A 26,695-nucleotide genomic window follows, 5' to 3' on the forward strand; every position below is an offset into this window, starting at 1 on the left:
CTAGTCTTCCTGCCCTGATAAGACAACACCCCCCCCCCACATACACACACACATTCTCTTAGAATGAATTAAAATAAGCATTCTGTACTTATCAATCCCTTTTCCAATTCCACATCACATATCATCAACATGGCTCGTTATCCTTAAAATTACCCTTTTGAAGTAATTTTTTAGCCCTTTTATATATGAGAAAACAGGATCGTTGAGATTCAGTTGTGTGCTGGAAGATGATCTCGAAGAAAGGAGATTCAACCTCTAACCTTTGACTCCAAATCTCCAGTTTAGTTAGCGTAACCCCAAGGTATTTTATATCACTTGTGGCTATTGTAAAGGGTGATGTATCTCTGATTTCCTTCTCAGCCTGTTTGTCTACTGTATATAGAAGGGCTACTGGTTTTTTTTGAGTTGATCTTGTATCCTGCAATGTTGCTGAAGGTTTTTATTAGCTGTATAAGTTTCCTGGTTGAGTTTTTGGGGTCACTCATGTATACAATCATGTCATCTGCAAATAGGGAGAGCTTGACTTCTTCCTTTCCAATTTGTATCCCCTTAATCTCTTTATGTTGCCTTGTAGCTCTGGCTAGAACTTCAAATACTATATTGAATAAGTATAGGGAGAGGGGACAGCTTTGCCTTGTTCCTGATTTTAGTGGTATTGCTTTGAGTTTCTCTCCATTTAATTTGATGTTGGCTGTTGGCTTGCTGTAGATTGCCTTTATTATGTTTAGGTATGTTCCCTGTATTCCTGATCGCTCCAAGACCTTTACCATGAAGGGGTGTTGGATTTTGTCAAATGCCTTTTCTGTATCTAGTGAGATGATCATGTGGTTTTTTGCTTTGAGTTTGTTTATATGGTGTATTACATTGATGGAATTTCGTATTTTGATCATGGTGAATAATTGTTTTGATGTGTTCTTGGAGTCTGTTTACCAGTATTTTATTGAGTATTTTTGCATCAATGTTCATGAGGGAGATCGGTCTGTAGTTCTCTTTCTTTGTTGCATGTTTGTTTGGTTTAGGAATCAGGGTAATTGTAGCCTCATAGAAGGAGTTTTGTAATATACCTTCTGCTTCTATTGTGTGGTAAAGAGTATTGGTATTAAGTCTTCTTTGAAGATCTGGTAGAATTCTGCAGTGAAACCATCAGGTCCAGGGCTTTTTTTTTGGTTGGGAGACTTTTAATGACTGATTCTATTTCCTTAGGCGTTATTGGATTATTTAAATGGTTTATCTGGTCTTGATTTAATTTAGGTATGTGGTACCTATCCAGAAAATTATCCATTTCTTTTAGATTTTCCAGTTTTGTGGTAGAGGTTTTTGAAGTATGACCTGATGATTCTCTGGATTTCCTCATTGTCTGTTGTTATGTCCCCCTTTTCATTTCTGATTTTGTTAATTTGGATGCTCTCTCTCTGTCTTTTGGTTAGTTTGGATAAGGGCTTGTCTATCTTGTTGATCTTCTCAAAGAACCAACTCTTTGTTTCATTAATCCTTTTTTATTCTCTTTATTTCTATTTTATTGATTTCAGCTCTTAATTTGATAATTTCCTGGCATCTGTTCCTCCTGGGAGACTTTGCTTCTTCCTGTTCAAGGGCTTTCAGGTGTGCTGTCAAGTCACTAGCATGAGATTTCTCCAGCTTCTTTATGTGGGCATTCAGTGCTATGAATTTCCCTCTTAGCACTGCTTTCATAGTATTCCATAAGTTTGGGTATGTGGTGTATTCATTTTCATTGATCTCTAGGAAGTCTTTAATTTCTTTATTTCTTCCTTAACCCATGGGTGATTCAGTTGAGCATTATTCAGTTTCCATCAGATTGGAGGATTTCTAAAGTTTTTTCTGTTATTGAAATCTAACTTTAAACCATGGTGGTCTGATAGAACAGAGGAGGTTATTCCAATTGTAAATAACTTTGTATGTGTCTCTCCCATTTTCCCCTTAAAATAGAAGTGAAATCACTGGTCAAAGAAAATAATAGTTATAAAACTTATATACTATTAATAGCCTACTCCATAGTTTGTATGTGTTTACAATCCCAACAGCAGAAGAAATGAGTGTTAAGGAGTCCTCACTGATACTGAGTACAACTGACTGCTGCCCTTTGGGGACTTATCATTTCCAAGTTTCCACTGCTTTGAAGTTACACAGAAGGCCACTGATGTGTGTATTCAGTAACTGATTGCAGTGGGACTAGGGAATTGTCAAGACTAGTCTGAAGAGGTTTACCTGTCACCTTGTGACTATAGCTAGGAGCCTGGATACTGCAGTCAGGGCAGGGGCTTGGAGCAGGGGCTTATTGGCTTCCTCCCACAGCATAGCTGCCTTTCAGCACCACCTCCAACCCTCTACACAAGTGTAGGCAGCAGCTGTTGTCCACATCCATCATCATAGTGTTTACACTTCCAGATCAGCTTCTGGCTTTGATTTGTTGTTATTTTACATCAGTAGTGGTGTTCCAATATAGTGCCAACTGTACTTCTGGGCCATAGTTTATTTTAAAATGTATTTTAGTTTGTTTCTATATTTATGAAGGGTTGAATTGGTTACTTATTTTTTGAGCTCGCAATCCCTTTGCCTCTGTTTCCCTAGTGCTGGGATTACAGGCATGCACCACCATGCCCAGCTTCTATTATTGATTTTCTTGAGGAAGTTATGTGTAGTGACCTCTGGTAATTTGTCATTTCCAGATTCTAGAGAGAGATGTCTGGAGTTTTCCATTGTTCCATGGGAAATCAATAGGACTCGAGTGCTTTTTCCACACTGGGTGTCTGTCCAATAGTGAGCTGGTGACTCTTGTGTCTGTTTCATATCTATGATCTAGGTGCATTTGGGACTCTTGCAGGCAGACTTTGAACTAATTTAGTAAGCATATAGTCTTTGAATCTGTAAGTTCTGGGTTATGGTGCTGGCTAGATGGTCCTAACTAGCTGATGGTCTTCAGGCAGCTCATGCCTCTCCTCTCAAGGGTCTCATCTTTAAAGGAGAAGCAGGCCTGGGATTCTAGAACCGCAGAGTCCTGTAACAAAGGAATGAATGTTCCCAAGCTCATAAGGTTTTGGAAACCTTAATGTAAATACGACATGTCCTACTCTGGGTCCGACAGGATGATAAAGGAGGCTATAACAAAGCAGGTACCTTCACAAACCTATGAGGTAGGTTCTGCTGCTGGCACTCATCCACAGATGCTGAAACTGAGGCCTAGCGAGGGACATGGTTTGTTCAAGGCTGGATAGCTAGTGTAGAGAAAACCTTAGATAAGATGATTCCAAAGTCAATAGCCACACTGCCTACTGCTAATTCCAATTATGTCACAGTAATCACGTTCTAACTGGTGGAGTGTGCCCTTAATGAAAATAAGAAAATGGAATGTTATGAACTAATAATGAAATACAATTTATTTGGTAAACATTTTCCAAAACTCCCACTATATAAAAAAGAAAACATCTTCAGAGGTTATAAAAAGAAAGGAAATGTTGGACCTGGTTGAGTCAGAAGATACCTAAATGCCTGTCTCACTCTACTCTTCTGTGAGACTGAGGAGGAAATATGGACATTTAGGAGGAAAAATAACTCCCATAGAACACCATGCTGGGTGGTACATGTATATTCCTAGAGTAACCAAAACACTCTTTCTTTGTTAAATGGTACAAACAAGTTTAAGTTCAAAAACCAATAATAAAATTTGATTCAGTGGATTTGGCTAATAATACATTTAAAAGTCAAAAGCAAGAAGGCCTTAACAATGTAATTTCATGGTTGATCTTTAGTACATCAGTATTAAGCTGGCAAATAGTCACATAGATATTACATAATGCCCATCACAACATCTGAACTGCTTCAGGAACATTCTCTTCATTCCTTGTAGTATGATTGGTGACCAGAATAAATATGGCTAATGAGGAATATTTAATAGCAATAAAGAAAACTTAAGGGCAAGGCCTGTGTTGTTTACCCAGCAGCCACTTCTAGCACAGTGCTGGCATGTGGTAGGAGCTCAGTAAACATTTTTGAATGGACGAAAAATTCACCAAAGTGCTACTGACTCCAGAAAAATCTCCATTCAGCTCTCCCCATCTGCAAGGTAACTTTAATGTAATGTAATATCAATGGTGCAAATTCATGTTAAGTAGCCACATGTGGAAAGCCAATGTAATTGTCGTTAAGGCAAAACTTGTTTAAAAGTCTGTGCCTGGGGGAACAATACAATCCTGTTACTGGATTCCAATCTTACCTTATGTTTTCATCGGCTCTGATAACTCCCAGCCTACTCAGTTTGTATTCTATGTTGCACATGTATGACTTAATTTTTTTCTTTGTCCTGATATTTCAGGGACACAGAAAGGCCCAGATTTTAAAATGTGTCATAAGTGAATGTTTCTGAACTGTGTTTTAATCTAGAGGAAGGCAGATGACTTCTAATAACCCCGACTGATTTTAGCATTGACAATAGCCCTGCCTTCCCCATTGTGCAACCAGGGATGTGGTTTGCTGAGCAGGCCTATGCGAAGAAGGTCAAAACTGCATTGTGCATTGTATGCATGAGTCATATCCCTTGCTTCTTGCTCAAGAAGAATTGGATCTTAAACAAATGGTGGAACATACTGCTAGGACCTTCGAGATGAATGAGATGCAATTCCAGCTATCATGTGACGTGGGAGACAGCTAAATTAAAAGGAAAAGGGAAAAAATGCTTGCAAATAACTATGATTAAAAGAAGAATGTGATCAGAGCATTCAGTTCCTACCAGAGAGAAAAATTAGTTGTAGTTAGAGGATGATGTAGTCACCCAAAAGGTGGGCATGGGGGAAACACCTAGACACCCAGGACTTTGGAGGTGAAGGCAGGAGGAATCAAGAGTTCAAGGTTATCCCTGAGCTATCTAGCAAGTTGAGTGAGCCTGGACAGATTAGGATTCCCACTTTCTCTAAACACTTGCTAAGTTCTGCCTCCTGTGAGACTCTGCCTGGCACTGGGGATTCAGAGATGAAAGTGGCACATCTGTGTTCAGGGACAAGCTCAACCTAGCTGAGAAAGAGAAACTCAATTTTTAAAAATAAAAGGCTCAATATACCCCTGCAAATATGCTTTAGATGGAAGAAGAAAACATCCCTAGAGCCAGAGGGCAGAGCAGCTGGTGGTGCCTGAGGACCCTATGAGGATTTCTCAAAAGGAGAGTAAATCAAGTTTGAAAGAGAACTGACATTTGGCCGCCCATAGCTGAGCAGGCCTGTGTAGGGCCTCATACATACGCTGTCTACTTGAGTCATATAATAATCCCACGGGAGGCTTACTGTTTTTCCTAGTTTACTGATGGGAAAAGAGCTCATGAGTTCAAGAACTTGAAGATTGCCCAAAGCATGGTGCTAGTTAGCAAAGAAGAAACGGAACTGAACTCTGATTTCTGTTGATGTCCTAGGGTTGCCCAAAGGGAAAAGAAGAAGGCTCTAAGAATGGAGTGTGGAGGCTTGGGGGTGCAGCTGACTGTTCTAGCTCTTGCTTAGGACCGGGTTTGATCTCCAGCAAGAAGATAAAGGGAAGAAGGGATGGAGAGAGGGATGGAAGGGAAGAGAAGAGAGGAGGGAGGGAGGGAGCCAGGGAGGGAGAAGAGGGCAGGCATGAGTCGGATAGTTTAATCATAGACTAGGAATCAGGTATGCCAAGCTGTGGTGCTATGGTTTAGATAGGATTTTTATGTCTCTGCAAAGGGTCCTTGTAACTGGAGACCTTCTCTCCAGACCAGCCCACTTATAAAATAAACACACAGACGTTTATATTATTTAAACTGCTTGGCCATTAGCTCAGGCCCACCATTTTCTAGCTCTTACTCTTATATTCAGCCCATTTCTATTAATCTATACTTGCCACATGGCTTGTGGCTTACCTGGACCTTACATCTCACTTGTCATGGCGGCGGCTGGCAGCATCTCTCCACCTCAGCCTTCCACCTCCCAGCATTCTCTTCTCTGCTTGTCCCACCTGTACTTCCTGCCTGGCCACTGGCCAATCAGCATTTTATTTACACAGAGTGAGATCCACAGCAGGTCCTGTACCAGAGGCTTGATTCCCACAGTGGCCCAGGTGGGAGGCGGTTGAACTTTTGAGTCTTTCTTCAACGGCTGGTCCTTCTACAACTTACTGAATTTTCAGCAGAGTTGTAAGAGGAGGAGGAGCTCTGGCTCCTCCTCTTCTGTGTTCTTGATTCCAGGCACAGTCCCTTGCCTTCCCCAGCACACACTGCCACCAGGGCTACTGCACTGTGAGGTGATGCAGAGTGGCTGGCCCAGCCTCTTTAACTATGTGCCAAAGAAACCTCTCTGTGAAGACCTCATTTCAAGTATTTCATGATAGTGATGAAAAGCTGGTTAATATGCAGAACAGATTTTCTAGCTTGTAGATTACCTATCAGTTCAGAATACAGTGGGATAATGTGTGTGTGTGTGTGTGTGTGTGTGTGTGTGTACCATGTATCTATGTACATATTATACACAGACACAAATTTTTATGTTGGATATATACTATATATATGTATATCATTATATACCAATGTCCTCAAGGCACTTTTAATTTGTACTTCCCTAATGGCTAATGATATTGAACACTTTTCTGTGAAGGATGGTATAAGATTTTGATTGGGATTGCATTGGATATGTAAATTAATTGCTTTTGGAAGGATGGTCATTTTCACAATATTAATTCTACCAATCTATCTTTCCATCTTCTAGTATCTTACTTGACTTCTTTCTTCAGAGTTTGAGTGTTCATTATGAATTCTTACCTCTCTGGCTTCACTAACTATGAATTTTTAGTCTAGCTGTTAGTTACTTTAACATATGGGTGCACTGTAATTTATTTCTGCTGTTCCTTATCATTATATAGTTTTCCATTAGAATTCTATATAATAATAAATATCATATTAATCCTAATTTAAAAGAACAAAATATCACCATGTAAGCTATAATTCTGCAACCGTTCTTTTACTAAAAGAGATAGTCAAGGGTTGGCAAGATGGCCCAGCAAGTAAGGGCACTTCCCATCAAGCCTGATGACCAGAATTCAAGTCCCAGGACCCATATGGTGAAAGGGAAAAACTAATTCCCACAAGTTGTCACCTGACCTACATATTTTTTCAATGGTATGCATGACCACACACACACACACACACACACACACACACACACACACACACACACACATATATATATATATATATATATATATATATATATATATATATACCCACAACAAACACACAAACTAAAAAAGTAAGTAAATGAAATTTTAAAATTTCCTTATGTTTTATGGACTGAATAAATAATACTTTGAAGACTTTGACACCATTCCTATGGTTATTCCTATGCTCAAGTTGATTCTGGCTGGGTATTAATTTCCTCTGATTCTGGCTGGGTATTACCTTCCTAGGACCACTATAACAGCATTTAGTGTGGGTGTCTTAACATACTAGAAATGTGTTAGGAGTGTAGAAGTCTGAACTCAGCTTGTGAGCTCAGTTAACTCCTTCTGGAGACGCTGAGGGGAATCCCCCAGCCTCACTCCCAGCATCTGGAGATTTCTGACTGCTGTTGGTGTTACTCAATGGGCAGCTACATCACTCCTTCTGACCCCATTGTCACAAGGCTTCCTTCCTTCTGAGTGCCCTTCCTCGTCAGGGCACCGAGTCGTTGGATTCAGGACCCGTTCCAATTTAGTATGACTTCATTTTAATTATACTTGCACAGAGCCTATTTCCATGCAATGTCACATGCTGAGGTAATTCCATTCAGTTACTCAGTAAATGGAGGGCCTCCTTTGCAACTCTATAATCCCTTCTCTGAACTCTTGGGAGCAAATTAGATTTAGATTTTCAGATGGAAAAATCATATATATTTTGGACCACATGATACTCTAGAAAGGTCAGGAACAATGTCCTATAATCAAAAACATTGTTTCTAAAGTAAAATATATGCAAATCTATACCAAGTCAGATGGAGACAATAGACAGTTTTGTCATTTGATGCCCAAGCTTACTGCCAACTAGAGGAAAGCAATTTTCAATGTTCAGAGCTTTGGAGATTTCAGCATTAGAGAGTGCATGGTTCTGAATGAGACTCATTTTTCAAGTGCCAGTGATAGCCCCAGGAATATAGAAATATAAAATATAAACTTAAGGAATAAAAACTGACAGCCGTCAGCTCGGCTATCAAAAATAAATAAATAAATAACCTCTAACTGGGCCCCGCATGTTTTACGATGGGCAGCTCTGTCAACAGCCCAAACTTTAAAACAAGGGAAGAGGAAAAGAAAAAGAAAAAGAAAAGCTGGAAGTGGAGACATGTGCTTGGAATCCCAGTGCTGGGAGATACAGACTACGGGATCCTTGCAGCTGGATAGTCTCCCAGCCTGATGACCTTGACAAGTGAGAGATGCATCTTAACAAAGAAAAGGAATGGCTTCCAATGAGCAACATCAGAGATTGAACTCTGGCTTTATATCTATGTGATACATATGCACATCGTAAGTTTCACACACACACACACATGCACCACCTCTCTCACACAAAACTCTCCAGTTAGTTTGCTTTGACTAAAGATTGCCCTGCGCAGCCCTGGAGTCGGCTGTTCTTCGATAACCCCCACCACTCACGACCGAAACCAAAGTTAACTTTTAATGAGTTCTGTGTGACAACCTGCCTTGTGTTGTTTTGTATTCCCTCTCTCCACCCCCCTCCCCCACAGAAACTCAGCTATGTCAGGAGAAGCTGCAGGTTTGGACAAACATCAGTTAACTGAGTCAAGAAGGACTGCAGGATATACAAATATTGTTTACCTAAAACCTTGTTAATAAAAAATTATAAAACCCTAAAGCAATTTGTCTCTAAAAGTTTAACTTTAAAATTGTAAAAATTCCTTTGTCCATGTCTCATGCTTACCCCTTACTATAAAAAGAGGCTCAAAGCCCCCCTCCAGATGCCACAGCCTCAGAATTCCAACATTGGTTGTGGTCTCAGCTAGCTGATAAGCTTTTGTGCCCCATGGTATTTTATTTATTTATTTTTTAATTTTTAATTTTTTGGAATAAAGTTTGCTTCTGGTTTAATAGACTTTGGTGGTCTGTCCCCCATTATTATGAGACCCTGGACCCAACACCAGTGTTAAAAATCCCAAGTTAAAAACACTTGGGGAGCTTGTGAGATATCAGTGAAGAACTTTATTCTCTAACTTGAGGGCCTGGGTTTGATTCCCAGAACCCATGTGGTTAGGGAAAAAAAAAAAAAAAAAAAGGCAGATGTACCAGGCTTTTTCTTTTGGGCCACCAACCAGCTCCCAAATCACGAAACACAGATTTATTGTTAGTTTTGAATGCTCGGCCTTGCTTAGGCTCGTTTCTGGATTGCTCTTTTTAACTGAAATTAACCTGTTTCTCTTTATCTACCTTCTGCTTCAGTGCTTTTTATTTTTCTTCCCTTCTGTTTATCTTACTTTCAAGGCTTCCCACATCTGGCGGCTGCCAGGGTTCTGGCCCCAGGCGCCTCACTCATTCTCTCCTCTCTCCTTCTCTCATTCTTCCATCTTTCTTCTAGCCTAGGTTTCTCCTCCTGTTTATTCTCTCTGTCTGGCAGCCCTGTCTAGCTCCTCAGCTTTTTATTAGATCAGTCAGGTGCCTAAGGCAGGCAAGGTGAAACAAATGCAACACATCTTTACATAATTAAACAAATGCATCATAAACAAGAGTAACACACCTTTACACAGTTGAAGTAGTGTTCTGCAGCATAAACAAATGTAACACATCTTTGCCTGTTTAAAATAATATTCCACAACAGGCAGATTTTTAATGTCATTACTGGGGAGACAGAGACAGGTGGGTCCCAGGGACTCATTGACCAGCCAGCCAGTCTAGCCTAACTGAATTCCAGGTCAGTGAGAAACCCTATCTCAATACCTGGGGTTGACCTGTGGCCTCCATGTACATGTTCTAGCACATGGACACACACCCACCTGTGCTTATATACACAAAATAAACAAAATCCAAACAGTCAAGCCACTTGCTATAGCCACATGAGCCACACAGTTGTGAAATATTTAACTATGTAAAGATGTGTTACATTTGTTTATGCTGTGGAATATTTAACCATGTGAAGGTGTGTTACATTTGTTTCTTTTGCCTTTGTTAACGATATAAAGATGTGTTACATTTGCTTATGCAGCATTTGTTTAATTATGTAAAGATGTGTTGCTGTTTCACCTTGCTTGCCTAAGGCACCTGATTGGTTTAATAAAGAGCTGAATAGGCAATAGCTAGGCAGGGCTGGTGGGCAGAGAGAATAAATAGGAGGTGTAGATATGAGGTAGATCACTGAATCTACTCTGAGAAAAAAGATAAAGAAATAATAGGATAAATGGGTAGATCATTGAATCTACTCTAAAAAGAGAAAGAGAAAGATGACAAAAAGGTAGATTATTGAATCTTTATGAAAAGAAAAGAGAGAGAATATGGATATGATAAGATAAAAAGGGAGATTATGGAATCTACTTTTGAAAAAGGAACTACTTGTTTTAAATAGGATAAGTAATGAAAATTTTTTGCCTGAATTTATAATGGAGTTTTTCACCTGAATCTGTCAAATATTAATGGACTAGACATCATTAATGTAATCTTGACTGTGTATATTGTATATACTTATTGGATATGATTTTTCTTGTATTAGTTATAACCTTTTTTAATTTTAGACAAAAAAGGGGAAATGTGGTGGTATTGTATTCCCAACAATATTGTGTACCCTAATAAATTTATCTGGGGTCAGAGAACAGACAGCCACTAGAACAGAGCCAGAAATGGTGGCTAGAAAATGGGTCAGAGCAAGCCACAGAAGGTGGTGGTGCATGCCTGTAATCCCAGCATTTGGGAGGTAGAGCTAGGCGGATCTCTACGTGTTCAAGGCCACTCTAGAAACAGCTAAGCCTGATGACCCATGCCTTTAATCCCAGAAACCCAGCCTTTAATCCCAGGGAGTGATGCAGAAAGAAGAAAGATATATAAGACGTGAAAACCAGGCACCAGAGTTAAGCATTTAGTTAGTTAAGCATTTGGCTGGTTTAGCATTCAGGCTTTGGAGCAGCACAGTTCAGCTGAGAGCCATTGGGATGAGGACTCAGAAGCTTCCAGCCTGAGGAAACAGGATCAGCTGAGGAACTAGCAAGGTGAGGAAACTGTTGCTTGTTCTGCTTCTCTGATCTTCCAGCATTCACCCCAATAACTGGCCTCCAGTTTGATCTTATTAATAAGACCTTTTAAGATTCATACTACAAGGAGGAGAAATCTAGGCTTGAGAGAGAAGAGAAGAAGGAATGAAGAGATTGAGGGAGAAAGAGAGGGACATGCTCGGGGCCAGAAGTCAGGCAGCCACTAGCCAGCCATGGAGACAGCAAGAAAGTAAGACATTCACAAAGGGAAAGGCAAAAGCCCCAAGGCAAAATGTAGATGAAAAGAGAAACAGGATAATTTAAGTTATAAAAGGTAACAAGAAATAAGAGCTAAGATAAGGCTGAGCATTCATAACTAATAAGTTTCCATGTCATAATTTGGGAGCTGGTTGGTTGCCTAAAAGAAAGCCTGCTACATACAGTCCACAGAATGCCAACCTATAATTACACATAAGACTCAAACTAGATGTTCAAACTCAACTCCAAAGCCATTTCTACTTAAGTAAGAAGTGCAGCACGTACAGAGGTCCTCAGATCTTCTGGAAGCCCTTAGGATAGGCCATGTCTTAACTATGTCCACAAAGCCTTTGCAAACCCAGGAATCTTTAGCAAAGTGTGAAGCAGAACAGCACTCAGATTGCCAACTGTTTCCTTAATTGCACTTGTCCTATGTTCCTAGGGCCAGAGCTCATTCCCATCTGATCATTTCCGTGTCTTTGGCAGCCATTCCTTTCATGAAATGTGATCCAGGGTAGTGGTAAGTTCAATTAGAGATTGTTCTACTTTGGGTTACAAAAATATTATGGGGTTTATTGACAAAAGTCATCTAGACTGTTCCTAAGTTATAGTCAAAGTTCAGGGTGAAATTATTTAATATGCTTATGCTCTGCCACTCAGGAAGGGATATCATCTCCCTCAAGCCCACTGTTAATTGAAAATATCACAAATGAAAAATGTGTGTTGTGTGAAGAATAGATAAATAAAATGTGGTACATATACACAATGGAGTACTACTCAGCAGAGAAAAACAATGACATCATGAGGTTTGCAGGCAAATGGATAGATCTAGAAAAAGTCATTCTGAGTGAGGTAACCCAGACTCAGAAAGACAAACATGGTATGTACTCACTCATAGGAGGATACTAGATATAAAACAAAGATGACTAGACTGCTATTCACAACTCCAGGGAGGCTACCTAGTAAAGAGAACCCTAAGGAAGACACAAGAATCGCACAATGACAGAGAAAGGGATGAGATCTACATGAGCAAACTGGATGTGAGAGGGGTACTGAAGGGCAAGGTCCAAGGGAAAGAGAGCTTAGGGGAGCAGGAGATCCCAGCTGGATCAAGAACAGAGAGGGAGAACAAAGAAAAAGAGACCATGATAAATGAAGACCCCATGGGAATAGGAAAAAACAAAGTGCTAAAGAGGTCCCCAGAAATCCACAAAGATACCTCCACTGTAGACTACTGGCAATAGTCGAGAGAAAGCCTGATCTGACGTAGTCTGGTGATCGGATGGCCAAACACCCTAACTTTCGGGGGTAGAACTCTCATCCAATGACTGATAAAAGCAGATGCAGAGATCCACAGCCAGGCCCCAGGTGGAGCTCTGGGAGTCCAATCGGTGAGAAAGAGGAGGGATTATATAGCAAGAGATATTGAGACCATAATTGGAAAAGCACAGGGACAAATAGCCAAACTAGTGGAAACACATGAACCATGAACCAACAGCTGAGGAACCCCTAACTAGATCAGGCCCTCTGGATAAGTGAGACAGTTGATTAGCTTGAACTGTTTGGGAGGCTCCCAGGCAGTAGGACCGGGACCTGTCCTTAGTGCAGGAGCTGGCCTTTTGGAGCCTGGGGCCTATGCTGGGCCCCTTTGCTCAGCCTGGGTGAAGGGAGGAGGGGACTGGACCTGCCTTGACTGAATCTACCAGGCTGAGCTGAATCCCCAGGGGAGTCTTTGCCCAGGAGGAGATGGGAATGGGGGGTGGATTGGGGGGGAGGGTGGGGGAGGGGAGCAGGAGGAGGGAGGACAGGAGAATCTGTGGCTAAAAGAAAAAGAAAAATGTGCATTGTCACTTAATAATACATGGAAAGATAGTCTCCTAAAGATCTGTTTGTAAGTTTATTTAGGAGTAGCCAAGCATTGTGATAGGAATATGCATGGCAGTGTATCGGAGTTTAAGGCAAGACGATGTTCTTAAAGCAAAGTGAGGAGTTTAGCAGAAGTTGTTTTGAATCAATTATTCTTGGCTACAAATATCAATAACTTTAGCATTGTCCAAGTTAGGACAGGAAGATCTTTGCAAAAGTACTCTTTCTTTCTCTCTTTCTTCCTCTCTTTCTCTTCCTCTCTTTCTCTCTCTCTCTCTTTTTTTTTTTCCCAGAGCTGAGGATCGAACCCAGAGCCTTGTGCTTGCTAGGCAAGCACTCTACCACTGAGCTAAGTCCCCAGCCCAGTATTTTCTTTATAAGATGTGATAGCCTTTGTGCAGATTTACTAGCAGAGTCTTAAGATAGTTTTTGCATCAGACGTATTACACGAGAATGCTTCCTCCACACTCTCCAAACTTATTTATTTATTTACTCATTCATTCATTCATTTATTATTAAGACTTGATGCAAGGAGCTCCATTTTTATTCTGAATGTTTTCAAATTTAATGCCTCCTAACTAATGGTTTGGTATTGCTACCAAATATCATAGAGTAACCTCAACTTCCTTAAATGAACTTAGAGCTTTACATTAGCCTGTGTTTGGGGCAAGTGTTTAAAAAAAACCACCTTGCACTAGAGTGTTGAATAGGCTGCATAGGTATTGAATATAACAGAATGGTTGTACTGGCATACATTTGCACCATCACAAGGTCAAAAGAAGGGGAAGCTAAACCATCCCTAAGTCACAGGTCTATTAGTATGCCTCTACTGCTGTAACTTAGTGGTTTAAAATAGTAAGGTTATCTCATAGTTACAGAGGTGAGAAGCCTAAAATGGGCCTCACCAGCAACCATGCTGTTGAGAGGGCTCTTTTTGCTGCAGGCTAGAGTAGAGAACCTGCTTCTGTGCTGTTTCTACCTTCTGGAAGTTGCTGCATTCCTTGACTTGGGTGCCTTTCTTTGTCTTTGGAGCATGTCTCTCCAACCAAGACTCTGAAGCATTAAGTCTCTTGATAAAAGTTTTGTCATTGATTTAAAAAAAAAAAAAAAAAAACACAGAGGAAAAAGAAGAAATCCCTCTGAGTGTCAAATTATGGAATTCTAAAAATATGTAAATTATAGGTTAAAGGTTATATTGATCAGCTGTAAACTGTACGTTTGTGCATTTTCCATGGGGCACATTTAGGACAGCTTCCAGTCAATGGTGAACTTGAAGCAGTGCGTTTTCGGGGCCCTCTTAGCTTGTGTGTCTTCTTCCTCCTGGTTCTCCAGTCCTGGCCTCCTGCCCTGTCCATTAGATATTGAGACTCTTTCAGTAGACTGGTTCTGCCAACTAGGGATATGTGAGCTGTGGTGGTTTGCGTGAGAATGTCACTCAGAGGACTGGGTGTTCAAATACTTGGTCCCTGTTGGTGGCGCTGTTTGGGGAGATGTTGGAGTTTTGGCCTTGCTGGAGAAGGTGTGTCATTGGGTGGGAGGGATTGAGAGTTTAAGGCCTCTTCCCGTTTCTAGTTTGTTCCCTCTGCTTCAGGCTTACATTTGAAGATGTGAGTTCCTGCTGCTGTGCCTCCTGCCTGTGGGCATGCTTCTCTGCCACAAGAGACTCCTAGGCCTTCAGAAGTATTAGCCAAAATAAACCCTTCCTTCTGTAAGCTGCCTTGGTCATGGTGTTTTTATCCCAGCAACAGAAGAATAACTAATACATGAGCCATGCATGTGATTTAAAAGTTTCCATACCTTAAAATGTAAAAGCCAAACAAAAAGGGTAAAATTCATTGTAATATGTTATTTAACCCAGTATGTATAAAATATTGTCAGCTTAGCATGCAATCAATACTAAAAATTGCTAATGAAGTATTTCCATCTTTGTTTGATTCTAAGTCTTTATTCAAAATCCAATGTATACTGACCCTACATGCTACAGTGCCAACCCATAGGCAAGATGTGCCCACTGGGGCAAAAGTGGCATGAATGTTATTAGGTAGCCAAGCACTTCCTGATTGGATTTGAGGTCTGTGCCACAGGAGAGAGTCCATGCCTGGTATGGTAAACCTGGTCAAAAGCCTATGGCTCAGGAGGACATAAGCCCTATGGGAACCTACTGTTCTCTTTTACTAAATGGTCATTTTGTCAAGCACCTTCTAAAGATTTATGTTTATATATACCCACAGGTCTGGGCTGCTCTCAGCCTTGGTCAGAGAAGCCTCCTTTTGCAGAAGTGACAGTCAGTGCAGAGACTCACAGCTGGTCACAGTGCTGAGGAGAAGTGACTGTGGACACTCAGCCCTCCTAGGTCTGTATCAACACCTCCACCAATGCTCAGGGAAGGAAGAGACGGTTGGTAAATGGAAGAGTGGAGGGTGGGGAGGAGTGTGGTAGATGTCCTTTGGACATGACATGGCTGTTGTAGTCATAAAAACAACTGCAGTTACCTACACAAGAACCCAGGTACGACCAAGCCAACAAAATCTGTCATATTTCCAGCAGTCAGCACTAACTGAATTCAGTGGGTTATAGCAAAGTAGGAGAGGACAAGAAGGTGGGAGGGGCTAGTTGAACAGAGCCGGGGGTGGGAGTGATAGGGAAGACTTAGAATCAAGGAACATTGTATATGTGTATGAAAGTACGGAAAAGTATACACAAAACATTCTTTTTAGAGAAGACAACTATTGAAGCTTCTAAGTGTTAATAAATATGCATTTATTATATTAGATATGTCTTTGCATAAAGGAATCTGTTTCTCACTTGCTTCCTTTTTTGAATAAAGGTCTTATTCTATAACCCAGGTTTGCCTAGAACTCACTTTGTAATCCATTCTGCCCTCATGCTTGAAGCAATCCTCCTGCCTCAGCCTCCTAAGAGCTGTGAGTATATGTATGAGCCACCATAACTGGCTAGAATCTGTGTTTAAAAAAAAAAAAAACTTTCTGTTTGTATAATTAAGAAATTGAATTTTATTGGATAGGGTCTCATGTAATGCCTCCAGGCCTCAAACCTGCTATGGAGTCCAGGATGGCTTTGAACTCCTGATCCTCCTTACATTTTCCAAGTGCTGGGATTCCAGATGTGAGCCACTGTGCCCACATGGAATCTGTGTTCTTGGCCACTTTGTTTCTCCCTCTTTCTTGGCTGAGCCACTGGGTACATAAATAAAATTAAGAAACAGAAGTTTAACAAGATATCTATTCAAATTACAAGAGAATTGGGAAGTGGTATCAGAGAGGACACAGAAGAAGGTGGACCTTGAGGACATTATGATAAACATAATAGGGCTCCACTAACACATCTAAAACAAGCTTTGCACAGAGAGGAGGAGGCAGCAGAGGGGACAATGGGGAGTCACTGTTTAAAGTCTGCAAGAAGGAAACGATATTGTGAGCTGTGCAATATTGTGTTTCTAGTTAATGCAGCTTACATATGACTATTTAGATGCCACGTTACAAATGTGGTGCTTGTTTTTATTTTAGATGAGGGAAGAAGGGGAAGGGAAAGGGGGGGAAGAAAAAAGACAACAGAGAAGGAAGTAGAAGAAATCCTGCTAGTTTAAAAGAGGTGGTTAAGAGCTTGTCCTGTGAGATGCTCCAGGCCTCTGTCCAGGTACGAAATGATTAGGGTGTACAAGAAGGACATTGTGAGAAGTGCAATCCTGGGCTAGAATTTAGATCCCCATCAATATTCTATGAGAGACATGAAATAAAAATTTGTTGTAATAACCAGGGAGATGAGTTGTATTTCTTCTTTAACTGTGACCATTGATAGAATAAGCTTCGTGAACTTCAGGGATGTGTTAAGTTGTATAAATTATGTCCTATCTAGAATTAACATGGTATAGAAAAGAGAAGGAACAGGCTCTAAGAGTGGTACAGGTTGTACATACCTCTTAACTATGCCTGTGACTTTGAGCAAGTACTTAGGACTCTGTTCTTCAACTGTAACACAGAGGCCATAATATATATGTTATAAGCTGTTAGGCATACTGACTATGAATAAAATTATATACACACATATGATCACACCTGTAGAGAATAGTGTCTATAAAATAATCACAATTCTTTTTTAGAATGCACACATATCGGGAGTCTATTAGAGTTGCTAGATGCCAAACTTCAGAAATCAGAAAAGATTATCTTAATTACTCTGCAAAATTGGAAACAATAGATGGCTCAAATGCTCCAAATTTTACAATCTCACACTCCAGTTCAAACCCCTCAACCTCTTAAATCTAAAAGTTCTGTGTGTAAATTAAAATTCCAATCAGATCAGTAACAATTTGAAAAAAAAAAAAAAACTACTAACACACTGTACCAGGAATGCGGAAAAATACTACCTTCATAGGCTGTTGAAGTCAGGGCAAAACATCACAGCTCATGTGCAGAATTTGACAAGATCTGTCAGAATTTCAAATGAACATTTCCTTTTGCTGATGAGCCCCCAGATATTGTGCCACATGCAGAAATGATGCATGCACAAGGGAATTTATTGCAGTATAGTTTGTAAGGCCAAAAACTGTAAACAATATACCAGTCAAAATGAAACTGACCAAATGATAGAGAACACATCTATGTAGTGGACTTTGCAGCCCTGTGTAGCCTGAGGTAGAGAATCCCCCAAAGACAGTCAAGGTGCTGTGGTGTTTGGCTGCTAAGGGAGCATTTGTTGGGTAGTACACAGTCCAAGAATCCAGCACAGTAAATGGTGCTGCCCAGAGTAGGCTGGTTCTTACCATGTCTAATATCAAGACAGTTCCACACAGATATGACCAAAAGCCAACCTAGTCTAGATAGTTCTTCAATAAGACTCTCTGTCTCGGTGATTTCACATTGTGTCAAGTTGACAATTAAAACTACCCATCCAACTCACTGTACTTTTCACATTTTGTACTCAGAACTTATATTCAGTACAATAAGATGATATTTTAAAGAAGAAAGTGCAATGTGGGATGAACAGTTTGGAGTCAGAAGCCTGGGTTCACTGCCTGGATAATCTCAAATGAGTGCTTTTTCCTCTCTAGTTTGTTTCCTCAGAGAAATATGGGGCCAATATAATAATGTTGGAATGACCTTCAATATGTTATGGTGAGTTGCTTACAGGTAATATGATGTTTCATCATGTCCATCTGTCTAAGCACAAGGTATTGGGAAAGCCCGCTGTGCCCATGTCAAAGGCATTGCCTGGTCTGGAAACTGTCTTACTTCTTGGATTGATGTCACAAAGGGCCTTAAACAGGTAAGAACAAAACAGACCGTGAAGTGGCTCCTAACTTTGCTGCATATTAAAATCAAATGGCAAGCTTTTTGAGAAACTGCTCTACAGTTCAGATTAATGAGTCTGACATAGGGTTGCTCCTTCAGGAGAGCTGAATATGCATACACATTTCAAGGCCACGGGTACAGAGGAGGGAATCATACATAGTCATGAAACAGAGGCTCATTCTCAGTTTGTGCCCAGGTTCTGTGATCTTAGGTATATTAATTTACCTTTTTGGACGGGTTAGAGTCACATAGCCTAATATCTGAAATATCTGGTGGTTTGAAAGAGAATAGCCCCTATAGGGGGCGGCACTATTAGGAGGTGTGGCTTTGTCAGAGTAAGTGTGGCCTTGTTGGAGAAGTGTGTCATTAGGGGGTGGACTTTGGGGTCTCCTATGCTCAAGATAATCCCAGTGGCACAGTTCACTTCCTGTTGTTTGTGGGTCAAGATGTATAACTCTCTGCTCCTTCTGAAACACCATGTCTGCCTGAATGTTGCCATGTCCTGCCATGATGATAATGGACTAAATCTCTGAAACTGTAAGCCACCCCAATTAAATGTTTTCCTTTATAGGAGCTGCTGAGGTAATAGTGCCTCTTCACAACAATAGCAACCCTAATTAAGTCAGAAGATGGTACCAGGAGTGGGGTATTTCTGTGTTATGCCTATGTTTTTGTTTGGAGGAATTTGGACTTTGATACTTTGGGTTAGGAAAGCAGTGGGGGTGCTTTAAAAACTGCCAAATAGGCCATACTAGTAGGAGCATGGAAGATTTGAACTGTGGAGGTCTGGCTCAAGAGGTTTCAGAGAAGAAGAATTTTAGTATGTTGCCTAGAGATCATTCTTGTGATATTTTGGTGAAAAATGTGGCTGCTTTTTGCCCTTATATAAAGAGTCTGCTTGGCTAAAGTTAAGAGATTTGGATTAATTCCATTGGCAGAGAAAATCTCAAAACAGCCTAGTATAGACTCTGTCATGTGGTTACTAGTGTTTATGCTTATAAAGATTTATAATGAAAAGGAACAAGCTGAGCAAGGAAAAATACAAAATGTAAAACTTTAAGAGAAAAGGAGCACCAGGAAGTGTGATGGAGTTAAGTCCTGTGTTCAAGATAAACAGATTAAGAAATAGGATAAAGTAAGTGGTGACCTCAGGGCAAGAGCTCACCCAGCTAAGTTTCCAACTTGTGAAAAGTAATTAAAGAAAAGCTTAGAGCCAGGTATGGTGGCACATACCTTTAATCCCAGCACTTTAAAGGCAGAAGCTGGTGGATCTCTGAGTTTGAAGCCAGCCTGGTCTATAGAATAAGTTCAAGGACAGCCAAGTTTAGGCAGTGAAAGTAACCATCAAAAACAAGAAGCTGGTGAAGATGTAATTGAATGAGGGGGCAATGTTTCAGCTCCAGCAAGCAACCAAACTTGGGAGGTTTGGGCCATGTTTTACTGGCTTTAGAGTCAAGGATAGAAGAAAGGGGTTATGGAATCTTCCTCTGCAACTAAGGAAAGCTGTTGAAGTCAGGCACGTGACAGGGTGTTTCTGAATGGAGGCCTAGAGAGGCCATTGTGTGAAGCTCTGAAGGTGAAGCTTGGATTGCCTTGGAGACATCAAAATGTTGGAGATGTCAGAGTTGAAGGCTATCTGCTAAGGAGAGCTGCTAACAGGAACTGGAACCAGCCCAAGAGAAAGAAGTGTGTTGCAGTCAACAAAGCTAAAAAAAGTTGGAGATCTGAAGTGTTTTGACAGCAGACATGGATATGTAGTTTGGAGTTTGCCCAGGTAGTTTTCGTTCTTGCTTTGCTCCAGTATTTCCTCATGTATATGTACCCTTCCCTACGTTTTGGAATGGTAATGTACGTGCTTTGTCATTATATGTTGGAAGCCTGTGATCTGCTTTTTGATTTTGATTTTACAGGGGATTACAGCTAAGAGATTGCATTAATCTCAGAAGAGACTTTGAACTTTAGACTTTGAAAGAAGTTTGAGACTATTATAGACTATGGGGACTTTTGAAGTGGGACTGAATGATTTTTTGCATTATGATATTGCTACAAGCCTATGGGGACCAGGTAGTGGAATGTGGTGGTTTGAAAGAAAAATGGCCCCCAAAGGGAGTGGTACTATTAGTAAGTGTGGCTTTGTTAGAGTGGGTGTGGCCTTGTTGAAGGAAGAGTGTCATTGTGGGGATGGGCTTTGAGGTCTCCTATGCTGAAGCTACATGCAGTGATACTGTTTACTTCCTGTTGCCTGTGGATCAAGATATAGAACTCTCAGCTCCTTTTCCAGCACCATGTCTGCCTGCATGCCGCCGTGTCCTGCCATGATGATAACAGACTAAACCTCTAAAACTAGAAGCCACCCCAATTAAATGTTTTCCTTTATAAACCTGAACTAAGATACATATGTACTGTCTGGTGAGTTTTATGACTTGAATGCCTTGAGATTATCATGCTTGTCAGTGACCCTCATAAGTCCCTATTCAGAACAAGGGGAGGGGAGGCCAGGGACCAGTCAGGGAATGCAATGGTGGTATAAATAGGGATGTGCCCTAAGATTCAGTCCTGACAAGGGCCGTACTCAGAGGTGATACTTTGAACAGCAGTAGTGACAGCTATGACCATTTTCAGCACTGGATGTGACCTTTTCATTCCAACTCATTGAACCTGATTCCACCAAGAAAAAAAAATTTATTGATAATAATTTTTTCATACAATATATTCTGACCACAGTTTCCCCTCCCTCATGTATTCCTGGGTCATTGCCACCTACCTGACTCTACACTTTATTTCTTCTCTTTAGAAAACGAACAAACAAAAGACAGAATAAAAACAAAGAAAAAGCATAAAAACATATACACACACAGAGACATACACCCCCCAAAAAAACCCAAAACTCATAAAAACATAAAATTGGAAACTATAATATACAATTAAAAGTCTTAATAGCAGACTTATTAAATGTCATGGACTGAGACTGGCCAGATGATTCAATAAGTCACTTGACACCAAGAAATCATTTGAGTTGAATCCCTGGATTCCACATGATAGAAGAAGAGAACCATCTCCCACCAAGTTGTCTTCTGACCTACACACACACACACACACACACACACACACACACACACACACACACACACATTCTTCTAAAAAAATAAAATAATGTCATGAGTCAATCTTGCCTATCTATTCTTTTAGTTACTGGCCTGAGTTTTACAATTCTGGACCCAAGACCAGGCACAATTGTATATGACTTTAATTCCAGCACTTGGGAGGCAGAGGCAAGTGACTCTCAGCTTGGTCTATATATTGAGTTCCAGGACAGCCAGGGCTACATAGAGAGACTCTATCTATCTCAAAAAATTAATTTATAAATTAATTAAATAAAATTCTGACTCCAAAACAGAATTGGTTAAGAATTTTGTGCTATTGACTGACTCATTCACTTACAATGTTTACTATTTAGACATATATTGAGGACATAATTTGTCAGCCCATGTGTCCACATCCACAAGAAGCTGTAGGTGTGAATACCACTCTCATTATGAAGAGCACAGTGCTAATATTTATTTGACCATCAGTCTTTCTTGAGAGAACCATTGCTTTGAGCAATAAGACAGAACATGATGAGGGAGATGAAATGGGAGCCTGCAGGTTCTGTAGATGAGGCTGGGAGCTCAGAGTGTATTCTTTGCAGCCCTCAGCTCTTCTTCCTTGTGTATTTGGTCCAATGCTGTCATGCACCATGTCTCCACAATGGCTTCAAGAAGTGGGTGAATAAATCATCCATCCCACTTGCACCTCAGGGAAAAAAATATCCTCTTTATAAATAGCTCCCAGAATCAACCTCTGGATTGTTCACATGCCTGCTCCTAACCCAAACATGGTGGCTAAAAATATGGACCAGTCTGATTGGTCATAAGCTCCACCCTGAGAATGTATACTGGAAGCCAAGGCTCTGTGCACCATTAGTCAGCAGAATGAAGAAGAGGAAGCAGAGAGGGAAAGACAGCTTTGATAAGGTGAAAGTACCTGGGCTTAGGCTGGCTTTGGGGGGAGGTTGGTAAGAATTAAGTGGAAGCAGCCTTGAGCCTGGAAAGGGAAATTAGCTACAGAGATATAGAGATAGTTAAACATTTTCATTCAGAAACTACATATAATGCAGAAAATGAAATAAATTAGCAGGAAGAAAATGATGAAACCCATTCCATGAATATCATCCAACCCACATCATTCTCAGGACAAACACCAATAGGCAGTGTTTTTACTTCATATAATGGCCATCATGTGATTAGGAATTCTGGCACATTGTAGCAAACACAGATGACCATTTTTATGCAGTGATGCGATATAATACTTATGAGAAGTTTGTTAATAATGGAAAAATTGTTTAGTTATAAAAATGAATAGATAGTATAGGACTGATTATATAAAATATACATTTAAAAGACTTAAAGATTAAAATGTTATCACCAGATGCTCACAGAGGATGAATTTTTTCCTCATTTATATGGTACCTAAGCTATTAATAATGAGCAGGATTGATTTTTAATGTTGATGAAAATCAAACCAATTGTTCAAAAGTTACAGTCATAAATATTATAGGGTATTACGGTGGATATCTTTGAGTGAGTGGAATTGTGTGTCTCGTTCTTTGTAGTTTCTTATTGTCTAGTAGTAAGGGATCATTGTTTTAAGAAAAGGAAGAAAACAATAAAAAATACATTCTGAAAGGAAATGCCATTTTGGAACATATAAATGCAACAATTGATTCAAAGCATTTTGGCTTGCTTCCCTAATCCTCTGCTGCTCAACTCTTTGTATCTTAAAATAATAGACCATTATCAGGTTTTGCCTCATAGAAAGTCATCCCTTGCAGCATTGGAAGCCACAAACAGCAGGAAGTCACAATCTCTGAGCTGTGCATTTGCAAAATGCATGAAGTCAGGAGTCAGCATGAGCAATGTTCCCCTAAGACAGAACAATGCACACAGCCTCCATCTGCAGAATGCCTTTCCAGTGAGCCATAAATGTGGCTGATGTCACGAAAGTCAAAAGGAATCTGCAGGTCCTTTGAAAGGAGAGTATTCAACTTCCAGAAACTCACATAAGGGGGCTCAAAAGGTTCTAGGAATTACATTTTATGTAGTACATCCCCATTCTCAGTGAGATAGACTTTCTATGACACAGGAAGATAGGTAGATTTTGGGCTCACACTGAGACTACATGTATACCACCAAGTACCATGCAGAGAGTGAAGAGGAAGGGCACAGGATGGGAGAGAGGGGGAGAGGAGAGAAGGAGGGGAGAGGAAAGAAGGGGCCAGAGAGGAAAGGAGGGAAGAAAAGAGGAAGGAAGGATGCAAGCAAGAGAAGGAGGGAGGGAGGTCTACACTTTCCTTCTCAATATGGCTGCCTTAATCCAGGCCCTGGTCATCTCACACTGGATATTGAAATGTCCAGATAGCCTGTCTCAACACTTCACTCAGTCATTCCATTAACTCTTTACAGAAAAGCCAAAACAACTACTTAAAACCACATAAGAACATGCCTGGATTCCTAGCACTCAGGAGGTTGAGGCAAGAGGATCTCAAGTTCTACACCAGCCCTCTGAAAAGCAAAACGAAGCAAAATAAAAGAAAATGTTGTCTCCTGTTTGAGACCGTGAAGGCTGCCCCACTGTGTGGCAAATACAATCAATCTGTGCTCCTCTTCATAGCCCAGGGTTCCTGCAGGAGTAGAGCTGCCTTCTTCCTGCCCTTACCAGACACCTCTGCTTTAGCACTTTTCCTGTGTTTCCTCTAGTCTGCCAAGCATTTCCCTCCAGAGCCTTCCAACAGCTGTGGGCTGTGCCTGGGAGAACTCGGCCTTCTGAATTCAGTGTCAGCAAAATGTCAACTCCTTTGGAAGGCTTGTCAGTTGAACCCATTCTCTTCCCAACCACACTCCTACTATTCTCAAGCATTGCCCTCAATCAATTTCTATGAACAATTTATAATTGTGTGTGTCTGTCTTTGTTCACTTACTTATGCCTGTGGTAACAGTAGAGGACTCATATCTGGTTAAATCACCTTTATATGACTTCTGAATGTAGCTGTGGAATAATAATGACCAAGTACTCTGTAGGTGTTTTTTAAAAAAGACATTTAGCCAGGTGGTGTTGGTGCATGTCTTTAATCCCAGCACTTGGGAGGCAGAGCCAGGTGGATCTCTGTGAGTTTGAGGCCAGCCTGGGCTACCAAGTGAGTTCCAGGAAAAGGTGCAAAGCTACACAGAGAAACCCTGTCTCGAAAAACCAAAAAAAAAAAAAAAAAAAGACATTTGTAAATGAATGAATGAAGTCAGTTTCATAGCTTATCATTTATGTGTCTCTGCACAGGTCACTTAGATACCTAAGAGTCAGTTACCTTCTTTGTACATTGAGAAAACTAGTTCCCTTTCTATGGATTAGTGCTTGTAGATGTCCTACACCATAGCTGGCAAAGAGTGAGGCTTCCTGAAACAATAACTCTCATGATGAAATATATTATGGGATGGAACATTCATGCCAAGTTTTCATCTGCATCTTGCAGACAGTTTGCTGTTCTAACGGGTGTTGTTGGAAAGAGCATAGCGCTGGACATGTAATGGATGGATGCTGGGTAAATGTCAGGTCAGTGAACAGTGCCACCCAGAAACTCACCGGCTTTAACCTTTAAAAACATTCTTCATGTAAACTGTTTCTACTTTTAAAAGATAGGATAAAATGTGGATGTTAATAAAGTAGGTAAATAACTCTGGCATATCCATACCCTACATAGATTAGGGTACAAAAACTATTGATTTTTCACATTTGTAGATGAAATCACTAAGACATTGAGGGAAGGAAGCCATGACAATTGTTACAGTGTGAGTGTGACCTCCAAAGGGACACATGACAGAAAAATTGATCCTATTGGTGGCATCCTTAAGAAATGGATTCCAGCGGGACACAATGGAGACACTGGAGTACAGTTCCCAGAAGGGTGGGTGCTGCTCTCAAGGACTGAGGAGCTCTCACAAGAATGGCTCTCCAAACAAGTTTGGCTATCCCGACTCTCTTCCTCCTCTCACTCCTCCTCTTCTCCCCTCTCCCTCTCAATGTCATCTCTTCTCCGCCATTTTGATGCTATCCCCCATGAGGCCATACACCAGCATCATGCTCTTATATCTCTATGAGCTAAGGGTTAGAGTATCAACAAGGTGTGCTCCTTACAGACCTGGGATGTTTACAAACAACAAACAGACAAAAGAAGCAAGTAAGCAAAACACAATGTACTTGGACACTATCAACCCCGGCCTGAGAGTTTGAGAAAAGCCACATGGAAGAATGGCCATGAAACTGCCCCTTTTTGCATTACAAATGGGAATTCACTACTTAGAGAAGACAATTCTAGACAGAGAAATCGTATTCTCAAGGCTACGAAGGCTCTGGTGGCTAAACTAGGTGTAGACAACTGCAGAGGAAGACATGCAGTGCTGTGTGGCAGCTCCATCCTATCTTTAAATAACTGCTACTGAAGCAAGTAGAAGACACTCGGATATGGAGGTACCTTCCCCAAAAATTACGCTTGTCCAGACCAGCAGAAGTCTGCACTGAAGGACGGGAGAGGGAAGATGCATTGCGGACTCAGAGAGGCAGAGTAAAGAGGGCTGCTTTCTGAGTTCTCTGTGGTTGCTGTCTGCTTCTTTGTCTGCTGTGTGTGTCCCAGACCATGTTTCAGTATCTTCATCTTTCTGGATGACACAGTATCTCTCAGTGGTGTAGCTAATGCTAACTTGTTGTTTCTGAGTGGATAAATGCAGGGAGAGGGTGAAGGAACTGTTGGATATGGCTCTAGCCGATTTAGCTTCAGTACCAGGACGGTTGGTTGAATGAAATGTGATGAAGAGCAGTTTGGGGTGGAGGGAAAGGACTGGAGGACTGGAGCCACATTTCAGACATGCTTAGCTTTAGGGGTCTGTGGGAGGACTCAGTAGCTATTGGGTATCTAGAGTTAGAACTCTGGGAGGAAGTAGGGACCAGAAAATAGGTATGGAATGATAGAGGAGGGGTGTGCTTTGGATAATGGGT

At 40.8% G+C, this 26,695-nt stretch overlaps 1 long non-coding RNA gene across 3 annotated transcripts in view; it reads left to right on the plus strand.

Moving 5' to 3' along the window:
• Window positions 1–26,695, plus strand: part of LOC118577816 — a 60,876-nt gene that overhangs the window by 31,128 nt on the left and 3,053 nt on the right. For all 3 annotated transcript variants that reach the window (XR_004944223.1, XR_004944225.1, XR_004944224.1), the window contains 3 exons: window positions 11,878–11,955; window positions 15,533–15,654; window positions 18,373–18,436. This is a non-coding gene — a long non-coding RNA (uncharacterized LOC118577816). The remainder of the gene's footprint in view (window positions 1–11,877; window positions 11,956–15,532; window positions 15,655–18,372; window positions 18,437–26,695) is intronic.

This window comes from Onychomys torridus, chromosome 2 (assembly GCF_903995425.1).
Source record: "Onychomys torridus chromosome 2, mOncTor1.1, whole genome shotgun sequence".
NCBI lineage: Eukaryota > Metazoa > Chordata > Mammalia > Rodentia > Cricetidae > Onychomys > Onychomys torridus.